This window comes from Rhinichthys klamathensis, unplaced genomic scaffold, assembly GCF_029890125.1.
Source record: "Rhinichthys klamathensis goyatoka isolate OS25496 unplaced genomic scaffold, OSU_Roscu_1.1 h1tg000087l_1, whole genome shotgun sequence".
Classification (NCBI taxonomy): domain Eukaryota; kingdom Metazoa; phylum Chordata; class Actinopteri; order Cypriniformes; family Leuciscidae; genus Rhinichthys; species Rhinichthys klamathensis.
The window spans coordinates 1,304,207-1,321,935 of NW_026606627.1; the positions used below are offsets into that span (position 1 = coordinate 1,304,207).

The 17,729-nt window shown below is 44.2% G+C and overlaps 1 long non-coding RNA gene across 1 annotated transcript; it reads right to left on the reverse strand.

The window, feature by feature from the left end:
• Window positions 1–7,806: 7,806 nt before the first annotated feature.
• LOC130085718 (uncharacterized) lies at window positions 7,807–11,080 on the reverse strand. The gene is made up of 3 exons (XR_008807160.1): window positions 10,997–11,080; window positions 10,403–10,504; window positions 7,807–8,040 (listed from the first exon to the last, which is right to left on the reverse strand). It is a non-coding gene; the product is annotated as an uncharacterized LOC130085718 (long non-coding RNA).
• Window positions 11,081–17,729: the final 6,649 nt, after the last annotated feature.

Genomic DNA, 17,729 nt, shown 5'->3' on the forward strand with positions numbered 1-17,729 from the left:
TTTGGTGAGCTCTTGCAAATTGTAGCCTCTTTTTCCTATTTGTAGTGGAGATGAGTGGTACCCGGTGGAGTCTTCTGCTGTTGTAGCCCATCCGCCTCAAGGTTGTGCGTGTTGTGGCTTCACAAATGCTTTGCTGCATACCTCGGTTGTAACGAGTGGTTATTTCAGTCACTGTTGCCCTTCTATCAGCTCGAACCAGTCTGGCCATTCTCCTCTGACCTCTGGCATCAACAAGGCATTTCCGCCCACAGAACTGCCGCTCACTGGATGTTTTTTCTTTTTCGGACCATTCTCTGTAAACCCTAGAGATGGTTGTGCGTGAAAATCCCAGTAGATTAGCAGTTTCTGAAATACTCAGACCAGCCCTTCTGGCACCAACAATCATGCCACGTTCAAAGTCACTCAAATCACCTTTCTTCCCCATACTGATGCTCGGTTTGAACTGCAGGAGATTGTCTTGACCATGTCTACACGCCTAAATGCACTGAGTTGCCGCCATGTGATTGGCTGCTTAGAAATTAAGTGTTAACGAGCAGTTGGACAGGTGTACCTAATAAAGTGGCCGGTGAGTGTATATTGGAAAGTATGGCGAAACAACTTTACAAACTCTGTGCTTCTCCCTGCCCGCATTATTTAACGGGTGGGGACACACACGAGCTTTGTATAGTTTGTTTGGGAGTGGAGCATGCGGTGTCAGCCTTTGAGGGGGCTGATTGCCAGGATTGCGAGATGCTACCTCTCCGCATGCTCCGCTCTCGGCTGGCGCTTTTCGAGGAAAGTGGCCAGGCTCGCGATCCTCAGGGTGCAGGACCCGCTGCTGCTGAGGCAGTACGGAGAATGCATTCCTGGGGATCACAAAAGGATCTTTCAGAGGGGTTGGAGACAGGTCCCCGGACCTTATCTCCTTCCTTATCTGGAGGATCCTGTGCTCTCCCTCCGGTGTCTCCGGTTCCTTCTGTCCGGGGAGAGAGCCCGATGCTTCAGTGCTCTAGCTCTGAGGAGTTAGATGTGCTGGACGTCGAAAGTGTAAGCACACACATGGGGGAAAAAGATTCGCCACCTATTTCCCCAGCATATGAGGAGCTGGTGGAAGTGATTACTCGCGCTGTAGAGAAATTAAATATTGATTGGCCAGCCGGGAAAAGAGACGCTCGTCCTAAAAGCAAACTAGACGAGCGTTTCCTTCCTTCAAATATTTCACTTCCACCACGAGGCCTTCCCTTTTTCCCTGATCTGCACAGTGAGCTGTCCAGATCTTGGAATAAGCCATACTCGTCACGAGTGTTCAGTCCCCAAGTGCATATTTATTCAGGTATAAGGGGATTGAATGAGTATGGTTATGAGTCGATGCTCCGGGCTGAACAGACGCTCGCGAGCTATCTGTCACCCGGTCCAGCATCTTCTCTGAAGGCCTCGGCTTTGCCCACGTAGCCATTAAAGACAACATCAACTTTAGTGGGCAAAGCATATACGGCAGCGGGTCAGGCTGGAGCATACCTTCACACTATGGCTGTGCTTCAGGCATACCAGGCTGACCTGCTGGGGTATTTAGACAGGAGTGAGGGAGTGGGGCCCAATGAGGTTCGCGAACTGCGTCGGGCCACAGATCTGTCTCTCAGAGCTACAAAGGAGACCACTAGAGCAATTGGGCGGTCTATGGCAGCCCTTGTAGCTACTGAGAGACACCTCTGGTTAAACCTCGCTGAGGTTAAGGAGAAGGATAAAACCTTCCTCCTTGATGCTTCAGTAGATCCTTCTGGTCTCTTCGGTGATGCAGTGAGCGCCGTAGTTGACAGATTTCAGGAGGCTAAAAAACAATCAGAGGCGTTCAAAAAGTTTCTCCCTCGTCGTGTCTTACCCCCTGGGGCTGCTGGGCGTGAGCAGCCCCAGCCGTCAAGCTCCTCATATCGTGCTCAACAGAAAGAGAGTGTTGCGTCTCGTGCACCTCCACAGAAACACTGGAAACTGTCGCAACACTCTCAGCCGAAGTCTTCGAAGCCTAAGCCGGATCTGAGAACCGTTCTTCAGGCTAAGAAGGCTTCGGCCCAAAAGAAAAGGTCCTGACGTCCCTGGCGTCAGACCTGTGAGGGCAGCCCCAACCGGGGTGGGACGGTACACACCTCAGAATACGGTGCCCGTTCCATCTCAGTGTCCTCACGGGGCCGTTCTGCCAACCCCGCCACCCTCGGTGCTTCGGGGCACAGCGGTCTCCAGCGAGATTGCGTCAACTCGACATTGTGTCGGACTCGCACCCTCTGAGGGGGGTTCAAAAACAGTCAGTTCAGGTAGTTCCTGCCGGTATGTTTCAGACTCCCAAACTGGCTGTCTCTATAACACCAGAGGCCAGCCTCGAGAGGCTGGTTCCCTTATTAGATTTTCTGGCAGCGTGGAAACTACTACCAAATATATCTCAATGGGGACTGCAGATAGTAGAGAAAGGATACAGAATCCAGTTTGGTTCTCGTCCTCCGCTCTACAACGGGGTGTTGCTCACAGTAGTACATCCCGAGCAGGCTCTGGTAATGGAGCAAGAGGTAAAGGCCCTGTTAGCGAAGGAATCTATAGAACAGGTGTACTCACCCGACAGAGAGTCGGGTTTTTACAGCCGTTATTTCATTGTTCCAAAAAAGGATGGAGGGTAGCGTCCCATTTTAGATCTTCGTCTGTTGAATCGTTCAATACAGAAACTCAAGTTCAAGATGCTAACACTCAAACAGATTGTGACTCAAATCAGATCCGAGGACTGGTTTGTCACGATAGATCTGAAAGACGCTTACTTCCATGTCTCCATCCTCCCTCAGCACAGGAGGTTCCTGAGGTTTTCTTTCGGGGGCAAAGAATACCAATATCGGGTACTACCTTTCGGTCTAGCTTTATCACCCCGCACGTTCACGAAATGCGTAGATGCAGCTCTGGCCCCGCTCAGGCTGCAGGGCATACGTATTCTGAACTACATAGACGACTGGCTGATTCTAGCGGAATCAGAACAGTTAGCGGTTCGGCACCGAGGTGTCGTTCTCGCTCATATGCAAATATTGGGGTTGAGGCTCAATGCCAAAAAGAGTGTGCTTTCTCCAGTACAGAGAACCACTTTTCTTGGTGTGGTATGGGATTCAGTCACGATGCGAGCAGTTCTATCACCCGCTTGTGTAGCTGCTATCCTTACAGCCACAAAAGAGCTGAAGCTAGACCAGTCACGCACTGTGAAACAGTTCGAGAGACTGTTAGGCCTCTTGGCAGCAGCGTCCAATGTGATACCCTTTGGCCTGCTGTACATGAGACCTTTGCAGTGGTGGCTCAGGACCAGAAGGTTCTCCCCGAGGGGAAACCCACTTCGTATGATCAAGATAACGCGGCGGTGTCTCCGCGCCTTGGTTATATGGAGGAAACACTGGTTTCTTAACCCAGGGTGCGGTGTTGAGAGCTCTTTGTCATCGAGTTGCTATCTCGACAGATGCTTCCCTCACCGGCTGGGGTGTGGTAATGGAAGGCCGCTCGGCTCAGGGTCTGTGGAGGAGTCATCATCTCTCTTGGCACATAAATTGCCTGGAGATGATGGCCGTCTTCAATGCTTTGAAATATTTCCTCCCAGACCTGAGGGGCCATCATGTGCTCGTCCGTACAGACAACACATCGGTGGTCTCTTATCTGAACCGCCAGGGGGGTCTGCGTTCGCGTCCGCTTTGCAAACTGGCGCATCAGATCCTCCTGTGGTCCCTGGGGAAAATACTCTCTCTGAGGGCAGTGTATATTCCAGGGGACCAGAATATAGGAGCAGACACCCTGTCAAGGCAGGGGCTGAGGCCAGGGAACTGGAGACTCCACCCCGAGGTGGTGGAGCAAATATGGGAGTTTTATGGCCAGGTAGAAGTGGATCTGTTTGCGTCTCAGCACACAACGCACTGTCCACTCTGTTCTCCCTCACTCAACCAGCCCCGAATTTGGTTTGCGGACCTCATTCATCTTCTCGACGGCCCTCTCTTGGAGATCCCGATCAGGAGAGGCCTTCTGTCTCAGGCAGGGGGCACAATATTTCACCCCCGACCAGAGATTTGGAAACTATGGGTTTGGCCTCTGAGGGGACCCAACTCAGAGAGAGTGGTCTCTCAACCGAGGTTGTTGAGACCATTCTAAGCTCCAGAGCTCCTGCTACAAGGAAACTTTATGCGCTAAAATGGAGAGTTTTTTCTTCTTGATGTCACCAACGCCAGTGGGATCCGGTTCACTGTTCTGTAAACACAGTGCTCGAGTTTCTACAAGAGCGTTTCACATCAGGTCTATGCCCATCCACACTCAAGGTTTACATGGCGGCCATTGCGGCTTACCACGCCCTGGTGGGTGGTACATCTCTGGGTCGAGACCCCCTGATTACTCGTTTCCTTCGTGGAACCTTGAGGCTGAGGCCTGCAACTCGCACTAGGGTGCCAGCCTGGGACCTTGCAATAGTTCTGGAAGGCCTGTCTAGGGCTCCATTCGAGCCTTTAGACTCGGTTTCAGAGAAATTTCTTACTTTGAAGACTATCTTTCTGTTAGCTATTTCGTCCCTCAAAAGAGTCGGAGACTTTCAGGCCCTTTCAGTTCCCCCACTTGCCTTGAGTTTGCACCGGGGATGGTCAAGGCATTCTTATAGCCAAAACAGGGATACGTCCCTAAGGTGCCGACCATGATTCCGAGGCCTATTGTGCTGCAGGTTTTCTGTCCTCCTCCTTTTACATCTGCGTACCAGGAAAAGCTGATCCTCTTGTGTCCAGTGCAAGCAGTGGAGAAACTCCAACCAGTTATTTGTTTGTTTTGGATCACCCAAGAAAGGTCTTCCTGCTTCTAAACAGACGGGTAGTAGGTGGATAGTCGAGGGTATTTCACTTGCTTACGAGTACTCTGACCAGCCGTGCCCTTTGGCGGTCAGGGCTCACTCTACTAGGGGAATGGCGGCCTCTAAAGCCTTATTATTTGGGGTTTCTCTCCAAGACGTTTGTGATGCGGCGGGCTGGTCCTCACTGCTCACATTCATCAGGTTTGACAGCTTGGACCTGGACGCTGCCCAAGGTTCTCAGGTGCTTAGTGCTTAGTGTACAACAGACTGACACTCAGGTACTTGAAAGTTTGGCGATTTGGGTATTCTCGTTCCCAAAGCGCTGTTGACGCATCGCGAGTTCCCTCGAAAGGGAACGTCTCAGGTTACGACCGTAACCATAGTTCCCTGTGAAAGAGAACGACACGATGCGCCAACCTGCCATACTTCCTGCATCCCTGTGATCGGCTTGCTTCGGCAATTTTCAAAGCTAATGCCGGTCTGCACCGGATGTGCTTTTATCTCTTCCTGGTCATGACGTCACCCGCCCGTGACGCTCATTCTTTCCATTGGACTAGTTGACATAAATGCTTCAGACGCATTTACGCTGGGGGCGTTCCCAAAGCGTCGTTGACGCATCGTCTCGTTCCCTTTCTCAGGGAACTATGGTTACAGTCGTAACCTGAGACGTTTTTCTATGTAGAAATGTTCGGATTATTTTGATATATAGTGTATAGTTACATATAGTGTACCTATACTTTATTCCATTGCATTTATTAGTATGATTTTGTATTTATTTTATTGTTCAACTCAATTATGCATTCATCTGTCAAGAAGGTTCAGTCTTCATGGATTCGGTTCGGAGTTTAAAACAATCATGAATTAATCTGAATATGGCAAACAGCAATGCTATCTATCAGAATCTATCAAACAGCAATGCTATCTATCAGAATCTATCAAACAGCAATGCTATCTATCAGAAGGTTTAGGTTAAGGGTTAGTAATTTTTTTAGCTAATGCAGCTAAATTATTATTATTATTTTGTCTTCATTATATTTACTGACGACTTTGTATCCACAGTTTTAATCCATCATTTCTTTGATCAAACTTCTCACTCAATGTTCTTTACTTTTCAAAGTTGTCATAAAACATAATCTCTCCTGGTAACAGGTTCATAATGGCTAGCTAGCATGTTAGCTTAGCACAGCATCAAAACGTAAATTTTTGCGATTAAAACCTAGCCTGACTTCGTCATACTCATATTCTAGTCAGAATGTGAGTCTGATACTGCGTCATAGGGCTTTGATTATGAGGCGTGTCTTAACCGAACCAGGAAAAAACAACAACTCTGCACTCAATTGGATAGACCTACAACCAATGAGAGCAACGCAGTAAGTCAACTACTTTGCATAGCACAGTTGTCAACTACATAACTCAAATGCACGCACGCTGGAAGAAGTAAAATAACGAGTGTTGCTTCTTTTACTTGGCCCTCTATGAGTGCGACCAAAGGAGAAACTACAACGACCACAGGGTTTTCATTGCGTCCCATCTTCTTAGTTACCATCGGAACCAGCTGATAAATTAAACTTTTGCCGAATCCCATAGGAAGGACGGTAAACACATCTTTCCGATCGACAAATGCCTTGATTGCAGTTCTATGTTCGTCTTTTAAAATGAATGCGCTGTCGATTTCTTTTACAACGGACGCGATAGCGGAATCTCTACATCTCAGTTCTCCAGTGGCAGTCATCTGTGAGGGAAACCAGTTCAACCCAAGCGCTCTTTGATAACGTGAGGATTACGTCCCTGCAGATCATCTGTCCATCATCGAATAAAGCCCGCCCTGGCAATTTGATTGGCCCGACGATTTCTGAACCGATCATAATTACTCCTCAATGGAGCGAGTCCAGACCGAACTTCCCGATCAAAAAATGTTGTGGGCGGGGTTCGGGCTGGCATCCAGGCTAATTAAAACCATGTTTTTGCTCCAAACTCACTTTATAATATCAGTCAAATGTTTGAAATAAGATTCTGTGATCTGATGTGGCTTCTTATCACAGAATGAAGCTGCTTGGAAACTATGTGTATTGTAAAGCACTACTTGACGCTTGGTCGTACTTCAAGATGGGATAAAAGTGACGAGGACATGGATATTTTGGTTGTTTCAATGTATTTTGTAAAAACTAAAATAAATAAAAAACTTAAAGTTGTCTGGATAATCTTTTAATTCTAAAGATTATATAATCTAATAAAATAATACATTTTAAAGAAGTCCGTTTTGCTCATATCTATGTATCTATGTATCTAAACTTGCTTTGTAAATGTAAACTGAGTTTGTCTAACATTATCGAACCATCCTCCTTTGTAGAACCCAAGGCTGATCATAATGGATGTTTTTTTTTAATAAACGCTGACAAAACTTTACAGTTACACAGAATATAAGAAGGCAAATATTTAATTGATGAGTTGTCAGTGCAATATCCCAGCTAGAATTTTTTTTTTTTCTAAAAATGTTCTGAGAACATTACCATGCAGTGTTCTAATAATGTTTTCAGCGGGTAGTTTTATTTTGGTTCCCAGAATGTTCTCCTAAAAGTTCTAATAACATTCTCTAAAAACATTCTAAATATGTTTAATGCTAACATTGTTAGAACATTATTCCCTAATGTTCTTATAACATTTTCAGCGGGTAGTTTTCTTTTTGTTCCCAGAATGTTCTCTTAAAAGATGGCATAACATTCTCTAAAAACACTCTGAAAATGTTTTGTGATGACCTTCTATAAAGGTTTAATCATAACATTTTTAGAACATTATCCCCTAACATTCTTATAACGTTTTTAGCGGGAAGTTTGATTTTTGTTCCCAAAATGTTCTATTAAACAAACAAAAAAAAATGCTTTGCTATAACATTGTTAAAACATATAATTTTATTCATCTCAAAACTAAAAATTCCAAATTTCAACAGGTTTATAAATGGCATCCACATAAATTATTAGAAGTTCTGCGTACAGTAAATGCCCAACACTATGAAGAACTCAGTAAAGTCACTCATGCATCTTGACTGCTGTGTTTGCTCAGAGCGCTCATCATCAGTCTTTGCTTGTCTTGGTTCTTGCAGAAGAGTAATCCAGTCATCTGTATTAATAGTGTTCTACTGTTCTTCTCTTCTAGTTGTCCAGTTGCTCGCCCAGTTAGCAGCATTGAGCTCTGTTCTCTGTGTGCATGGTAGAGTTTTTCCTCATAGCCTAAAAAAGAAGATCATGCAAAAGTGTAAACAGAAAGAATACACATACATTAAGATCACAAGCAATATTGACAATGAAAACTTTCAAAATTAGCCAGCCTAATTAGTAATCAGAAATTATGTAAAGACTAATTTATTGAAAGTATAAATATGATACCTTATGAGTATCTTTTTTGTTTCTGTAATTTAAAACATATACTTAATCCATTATATTCATGTTAATAACACAACTAGAGGCTATGTGAACAAACTTTGCTGTAGTCTTGAGAAGCCTGAAGCTGAAGCAGGACTGGAGCTCAGGTCGCCGTGAGCACAGCTCCAGCACGTCACAGCGCTCGCTGCCCACGAGGCTAGTGCTCTCACATAACAGCAGTTATAGTGTCTATGGATCGGTACATTTCTGACAGATTTCTGCTTGTTTTAAATCAGATACAGATAAAGTAGCACTGCATTTGAATGCATTGGCGATAGAACAATTTCTAGAGTGAATTAATCATACCTGTAAGTGCAGCGTCTCTTTGCTATTAGTGAAGCTGTAAGTTTTAGTTACTTCAAAAGCAGAAATAAATATATGCTAAGCTAGTTATTTTAAAGCTAGTTATTTTAGTCAATAAAGTTTTAAATATGGATATTTTTCTTACACAAATGCATCGCTTCACTTCAAAAGGCCTTTATAACCCCGCCAGAGTCGTGTGGATTACTTTTATCATGGATGGATGCGCTTTTATAGACGGCCATTCACTGCCATTATAAAGCTCAGAAGAGCCAGGACATTTTTTTAAATATAACTCCGATTGTATTCGTCTGAAAGAAGAGTGTCATATACACCAAGGATGACTTGAGGGTGCGTAAATCATGGGCTAATTCTCATTTTTGGAGATCCTTTATGGTCTGTGTTAGGTGCAGTGTTAATTTCGTTGACGAAAATAACGACGAAAATTATTCGTCAACGACATTTTTTCACAGACGAAAACGAGACGATAACTAAATAAAACCTAGTTTTGAATGACAAAGACTATGACGAAAATCTATTGACATTTTCGTCAACGAATAAAAACTAGACGAAAATGTTAGATAGTGACGATTTGGGAAGCGATCCGTCAGAACTGATGTCCTGAGCGTGTGTGATAGATGCGCACATTTGTAGGCTACTGTAACGTGATCTACCCCGCGGTCATAAAACGTTAAAAAATGTGAACGTCTGGGAGAATGAGTAGAGCAGACATATAGATCTGAATAAGAGTGACGATGCAAAAAAGAGTTCTATTCGGTGCGGTTTTCTGTGCGCACACACCTAACCCGAAGCGTGCAGTCATGCACAATACACCTACAGCGCGCGAGTAGGCTACTGAATTGAGCTCTCTTTCGTGTCTGAATGGACAAATACACACAACAGTATGTCTAAATGTCCGTTTTAGAGAGTATTCATGTAAACTATGCTGGTTATGTCTTAAACTGTGATTGTATCGGATGTGCATCAGTGCAATTGTATCCGCATGTCATATTGGACATGATCCGACGTCTTAAAGTGACAGTGGCAATAAACATAATGCGGTCCGTGTCCTTAATTTTGATCAAGCAACAAAAGAAAAAGAGAAAAGCATTCACTGTTTGTTAATAGCTTTAATAAGGATTAATTATATTGAATTCATACAAATAAATATGTCTGCTTGAAAGAATAAAGAATGATGTATGCAAGTAGTTATAAGGAATGCATATATCATTCATTGTAAAGAAGACTGTGTTGTACTTTAGGAAAAGTGGTTTTATTTAATTTTAAGATATTTTTTAAGTAACAGCAGTTAAATCTGTATCTGTATTGCATGTTCAAACTTAAAAATCATTCATATTAATAGGTTAATAGATGTTTTCTCCGGGAGTAAATGGGTTTGGAAATTTTAGAGAAATTCTAAATTAACGCATTACAATTTAACTAAACCCATTATATTTTAGTCGACTAAATCTACTGTAGATTTAGTCGACTAAAATGTTATTGTATTTCGTCGACTAAAACTAGACTAAAACTAAAACAATTCAGATGACTAAAATATGACTAAAACTAAATGCCATTTTAGTCAAAAGACTAAGACTAAAACTAAATCAAAATTTGCTGACAAAATTAACACTGGTTAGGTGCTTTTAGCACTAAAGCTCTATGAGTTAAGAGTTGAACATTTATGTCTCGGAAATCATAATAATAATATTATTTAGTTTAAATAGGTTAACAATATGATGGCTTTCTTAAACCAACAAAATTATTTCCTAACATTTGAACAAGATTACTATAATCTGTAGCCTACTATAATATAAAGGTAATTCTATGAAGATTTACAACAAAAGTTACAAAACCACTTGCCAGTTACAAGGCTCTTTAGCTCCCATATCCATTCACCTCTGCAGGTTTATGTTTGTTTCAATAGTTGCCAGATTGTGTCCTATACATGGACCATCAGCAGAGTAATTACCTGAAATATTTTAAAACATGGTCTGTCAACATACAACGATATTACAAGCACATACAATATTTGCTAGAAACACAAATGACTGAAACTTGTTTTAGACTGAATGGCTGCTCTTTCCATTTTTTTCCATTACCTCTTTATGAACTACTGAAATATTATTAACTTTTATTTTCAAAAGACATAAGATTAATATTAACACTTTTAAGTAGCAAAAATACAGTATTCGTATGCATAGAACACAATACCGGTATTATAGTAGGCTACCTTTGTTGTAAATGGAGACTTTATTGTGTCATCGGTGTTATAATCATCTTGAAACAGGCAGTTTGGAGTCTGCATTAAAACAAAATAGCTGTATTTCAAAAGTAACATACACTCAGATTTATTGCGACTGTCATACAATTCTAAGAAAGTAAGATCTAATACTGAAAGACATTGATATATCAAGGATAAGAGAAAGCTATGTAAACTGAAAAAATACACAAAAAAACTTACAGTTGTGAAAGAGTTCAGTTCCGTTGACCAGGAGTTCTGTTGTTTTGGGCCAATGTGTCAAATAGCCAATTTAGACAACGGACATTTTGCGCCGCTTTCTAATAGACCTTTCTCACAATAACCGGAAATACGTAATCATTGTGGAAGCGGAGTTCCTCAAGCATCAACACATCAGAAAAACATGCCCGGCAAGTGAAAATGGAGAGAGTCTACACAACTTTGTTAACGGATTTGCCAAAGATTACATTTGCCGACGTTACAAGGCTCGTGGAGGAAAACTGCGTCACCAAATATATATAAAAAAAAAAAAAAGTTTCAAAGCTTTGTTTGATATTTAATTTTTCTCGACTTCTACAGGCGTTAACGGCTGACGTTTTTGGCACCGCTCATACACAGGGTCCCTTTTTCCTTTAGGGGTGAAATCGTTGTAAGGAAAAAGGCTAGGGACAGCCTCTGGTTTCAAGCGGCGAACAGTGATCCCTAAAACGTAGTCGTCTGATGTGAAGTGTCTGCTGCAGACATAAGTGCTCCCCTTTTTAATCGTAAAGTTTGGTCCTTCATCCAACCGGATAGCCTGAATCCATATACGTCGAACTTCACAATCAACAGGGAAGGAATGAAAAGATAGATATGGCTGTTTTTGGGCATAGCAAGAACAGCCCGGTACGCTACAATAGCTCTTGCTCGTGCCATTTGTTTACCTGTTGTCAACCTATACGGAAGTTGTGAGAAAGGTATATACTGAAAGACATTGATAAGGATAAGAGAAAGCTATGTAAACTGAAAAAATACACAAAAAATACTTACAGTTGTGAAAGAGTTCAGTTCCGTTGACCAGGAGTTCTGTTGTTTTGTGCCAATGTGTCAAATAGCCAATTTAGACAACGGACATTTTGCGCCGATTTCTTCAACGAAAACGTTACTTTATTTGCGCTGTTTGTCGATTTCAAATGTTCTTACGTCATGGGAAAATCACACTGTGATTGGTGGTTTTAAACGTCGATCTACAGTGGCCTCCAATCAGCTTCTCGTCTCTTGTAAACACATTTCGCGCAACAGTTCAAACAGTTCAGAGTAATCCTCAAAACACTTCACGAATGCTGTTTTGATAATTGTAGTAGGGGGGCGTGGTTCAGCGAGGTCTGTAGCGGGAGAGCGGGGGTGGAGCCGAGCGGTAAGTAAGTAGGTCAAGTGCAAGATGACGAACACCTGTTTCTGATTGCAGTGATTGGCGTGGGGAGACCGGATAAAGGCCGGTTGCTGCGTGTGTTCGAGTGAGAGAGAGGGACTGGGATCTTGTACACACACAACGGAGAACCAACGTGATTTTGAGTAACTAGAGACTGTGCTGTAGTTGATCTATGGTGAAGGCGCTCGGGCGCACCTGTATGAGCTTAGAAAATAAAAGTGTACGAGACCCAGTCACACCGACCCCTGTCTTCTTCCATCCTTTTTATGCCACTGGAGCGGCGGGAAGGTCTGGGCCGGCCTGTTGGCGTTGCGGGGATCCTGGGCATTTTGTCGACCAGTGTACAGTGATGGAGGTAGGGACACTGGTCAGGGTACCCGACACACCGCAGGCTGCCCCCGGTCATGGCGGATTATACCAAATACCTGTGAGTATAAAGGGGGGTACGTATCAGGCTTTGGTGGATTCAGGCTGTAACCAAACCTCGATTCATCAAAGTCTGATGCAATCCGAGGCATTGGATAAGAGCCGCGCGGTTAAGGTGAGGTGTGTGCACGGGGAGGTGATGGAATATCCCTTAATGCCAGTCATGATTCAATTCAGGGGACAAAAGCATAAGGTGGAGGTGGCTGTTAGTCAGCACCTTCGGCATCCGCTGATTTTGGGGACCAATTGGCCAGGATTTAAGATTTTATTAGGGCATTTATGTGCGGGTGCATCTGGGAAAAGGAAAAAGCGGGGGAAGGAGGGGGCTGCTCAGGTGGGAGAGGCTGTTCCGGGACCATCGGAGCCTGTCTCGGAGGAACGGAGCGCGATTGAAAGGAGAGAGCTTTCAGAACGCGATGATTTTCCTCTGGAGCAGTCCCGAGATGAAACGCTGAAAAATGCCTTTGATCAAGTCCGTACAATCGACGGGCAGCCTCTCCACCCAGACCGGCCCATCTCATATCCTTATTTCGCGATTATAAAAGATAAGTTGTATCGGGTGACCCAAGACACCCAGTCAAAGCAAGATACAACACAGTTGTTCGTTCCAAAAAGCCGCCGGGAAATGCTTTTTCAGGCGGCTCATTGTAATCCGATGGCTGGGCATTTAGGGCAGGCAGCTACACTCAATCGCTTAATGACCCGATTTTTTTGGCCGGGCATCCACGAGAACGTGCGCAAGTGGTGCGCCGCTTGTCGTGAATGTCAGCTGGTGAATCCGCCGGCCAACCCAAAAGCACCATTGTGCCCTCTTCCTTTGATAGAGGTCCCCTTTGAAAGAATTGGTATGGACCTCATCGGGCCATTAGAGCGATCTGCACGGGGGCATCGCTTTGCTTTAGTCCTAGTGGATTATGCAACGCGATACCCAGAAGCAGTGCCACTTCGTACGATCTCCGCGAAGAGCGTGGCGAGTGCACTGTTTCAATTAATCTCCCGGGTGGGAATCCCGAAAGAGATTCTCACCGATCAAGGCACGGCGTTTATGTCACGTACGATTCGCGAGCTTTATGAATTATTGGGCATTAAATCGATTCGCACCAGCGTCTATCACCCACAGACGGACGGGCTGGTGGAACGTTTTAATCGCACATTAAAGACAATGATTCGAAAGTTCGTACAAGAAGACGCCAGAAATTGGGATAAATGGCTAGAACCCCTCTTGTTCGCTGTACGCGAGGTCCCCCAAGCCTCCACGGGGTTTTCCCCCTTCAAGCTTCTTTATGGGCGTCAGCCCCGCGGGGTGCTAGACGTGCTTAGAGAAACTTGGGAGGACGGACCTTCGAATAGCAGAAATGAAATTCAATATGTCATGGACCTGAGAACAAAACTCCACACGTTGGGGCGGCTCTCTATGGAAAATTTGTTACAGGCCCAGGACAAGCAAAGTCGGCTGTACAACAGGGGGACTAGACTGCGAGAATTTGCACAGGGAGATAAAGTACTTGTATTACTTCCCACATCCAGTTCTAAATTACTCGCGAAGTGGCAAGGGCCGTTTGAGGTTACACGGCGAGTTGGGGATCTCAATTATGAGGTCATTCGAGCAGATAGGGACGGGGCACGTCAAATTTATCACCTGAATCTGTTAAAAAAGTGGAATGAGGTGGAATCAGTGATGTTGGCATCGGTGGTGAGTGGGGAGGAGGATCTCGGTCCAAAGACGAGTCCAAAATCACAATCTCTCGCTCTGGCACTTGGAGGAGACCACCTCTCGCCGGTTCAGATCACTGATATACGCAATTTACAAGCAGAATTTGCTGACGTGTTTTCGCCCCTGCCTGGTCGAACGAATCTCATTCAGCACCACATTGAGACGGATCCGGGCGTAGTAGTGCGTAGCCGGCCATATCGTTTGCCTGAACACAAGAAAAAAGTGGTTCAGGAGGAATTAGAGGCTATGCTGGACATGGGAGTAATAGAAGAATCCAACAGTGACTGGGCTAGCCCGATAGTTTTAGTGCCTAAAACCGACGGCTCGGTCCGGTTCTGTGTGGATTATCGCAAAGTGAATGCCGTGTCGAAATTCGACGCGTATCCAATGCCTCGGGTTGATGAGCTACTTGATCGGCTAGGTACTGCTCGATTTTATTCGACACTGGATTTGACGAAAGGATATTGGCAGATCCCCTTAACTCCAATTTCCAAAGAAAAAACAGCTTTCACGACGCCGTTTGGATTACACCAATTTGTCACGCTTCCTTTCGGGCTGTTCGGGGCGCCGGCGACCTTTCAGCGTTTGATGGACAGGATTCTCCGGCCGCATGCTGCATATGCCGCTGCTTACTTGGATGATATTATCATCTATAGTAATGATTGGCAGCGGCATTTGCAGCATCTGCGTGCTGTCCTGGGAGCGCTGAGGGGTGCCGGGCTCACGGCCAACCCGAAGAAGTGTGCGATTGGGCGTGTGGAAGTTAGGTATCTGGGTTTCCACTTGGGTCATGGGCAGGTGCGTCCCCAAATTGACAAAACTGCAGCAGTTGCGACCTGTCCAAGACCTAAGACCAAAAAGGAGGTTAGACAGTTCCTGGGGCTAGCGGGATAGAAGGTTTGTGCCTAATTATTCGGACCTCGCTAGTCCGCTGACTGATCTAACTAAAAAGGAGGTACCAGATACCGTCCAGTGGACGGAGCAGTGTCAGCAGGCCTTTACCCAGATAAAGGCTGCTTTATGTGGCGGACCGCTCTTACAGGCTCCTAACTTTTCTCTCCCTTTTATTCTACAGACTGACGCGTCGGACAGGGGGCTGGGCGCAGTCCTGTCCCAGGAGATGGAGGGTGGAGAGCGGCCGGTGCTGTACATTAGTCGCAAGCTCTCTAAGAGAGAGACTAAGTACAGCACCATTGAGAAAGAATGTCTTGCCATCAGGTGGGCCGTTCTCACCCTCCGCTACTATCTCTTGGGACGGGAGTTCACCCTCTGTTCGGACCACGCTCCTCTGCAGTGGCTCCACCGCATGAAGGATACCAACGCGCGGATCACCCGTTGGTATCTAGCGTTACAACCTTTTAAATTTCAGGTGGTCCACAGGCCGGGTGCACAGATGGCTGTGGCCGACTTCCTTTCCAGAAGGAGGGGGGGGGAGGCTGCAGTCCGGATGGCTCCCCGGCCTGAGTCGGGCGGTGGGGGTATGTAGTAGGGGGGCGTGGTTCAGCGAGGTCTGTAGCGGGAGTGCGGGGGTGGAGCCGAGCGGTAAGTAAGTAGGTCAAGTGCAAGATGACGAACACCTGTTTCTGATTGCAGTGATTGGCGTGGGGAGACCGGATAAAGGCCGGTTGCTGCGTGTGTTCGAGTGAGAGAGAGGGACTGGGATCTTGTACACACACAACGGAGAACCAACGTGATTTTGAGTAACTAGAGACTGTGCTGTAGTTGATCTATGGTGAAGGCGCTCGGGCGCACCTGTATGAGCTTAGAAAATAAAAGTGTACGAGACCCAGTCACACCGACCCCTGTCTTCTTCCATCCTTTTTATATCGAACTTTGAACTTTACTACAATAATGTTCCTCTTTTATTATGGAAAATTATGCCAATATTTTATAGGTTAAAATAATTCTACAATCTGTTACCTAAACAGCTTCCCTAAAATATCCTTACAATTTTATGAGCTTTTGTTAACACATTATAAGATTTTGTCATCTCAGGCCAATATTTTTTTCATTTCATTTATTGGTTTATTTTACAGGGACAGTGCTCATTAATTAACAGTAAAATAACTGTAAATGAGCCAGAATTAGCTCAACAGGCTAATTTTCATCTGTTGTCCCTGGCCAGTTATTATTAAGGCAACCTAAAATCAAGATATAAAAACAAAAAATTACTTTTTACAGTCCACAAATAATAACAACATAGAAAAGTAATGATAAGACAGATACAACACACAACAATAAGTAACAAGCAACATCAGCACACAACATAGGCTAAAAAATGAGAGATAACCAAGTTTGACACAATAATGTCCTCAAAACATTTGATGAATGTTGCTTTGATAATGTTCCTCCTTATTGTGCCAATGATTTATAAAAGATAACAACATCCCTAAAAAATCCTCAAAATGTTTCATGCAAAATGTTCTACTTTTGTTAAAAAATCAATTGAAAGGAATGTTTTATTAAAAACATTTTATCATCTCAGGCCTCAATAATATCCTCAAAACATTTTACGAACGTTGATTTGATAACATTCAAATGTTTTCTTTAAAACATTAACCAAACTTGTAGGGAATGTTAGCCAAAGTTCTGAGAACGTTCCCTGTTAGCTGGGATATGACCTACAGTAGGGTATGGTTTTACCCCAAAATTCAAATCCATGTTTCACTTCCTGGATTCCAGTTGTTTCTGCAAATTGCAGCGATCCCTATGATGTGCTTTACTGCCACACTGAGGATGTCAAGTAACCCGAGACGTTCCCCTTCAAGCTCCTGGTTTTTGGTCATTTTTATATTTCGTGTTTTTGTTTCATCTAAGTTACCTGTTTACACGATGGGAAAACGCAGATATTTCTCTGCGTTTTGCCCTCTCATTTACACGAAAACGCCGTTTTTATCACAGAAAACGATTATTTCTAAAAACTCCGGGCAAAGTGGAGATTTCTGAAAACGCCGGTTATGTGTTGCCGTGTAACTGGGAGAAACGGGGTTTTAGGTTCTCTCTTGTCGATTCTGAGGATTTTGATTGGCTTGCATGGCTTTATCCTTCTCCCTACACTGCCGCCCATAGGTTTGGCATAGTTATGATGGCGCTCGACGGCGTATTTATGCGGGTGTGTGCACGATGTTATTTTTGAAAACGGAGAGGGGGAAAATATTCGTTTCTCTAAATACCCGGCTATGTGTAAACGTAGCCTAAGTTACCCGTTTCCTGGCTTTAATTAGCTCTTTTAACTTATTAAAACCATTGCACTTCGAGCCACTAGTTTCTACCTGCCTTCCTTACAATACTGTGAGTAAATAATAGAAATTAAATTGTTGGACTATTCCTGATACATTAAATGCATATTCATTGTTGATAAATATGCATTAATGAAACAGTGGTATAGAGTATATGCAGTGATA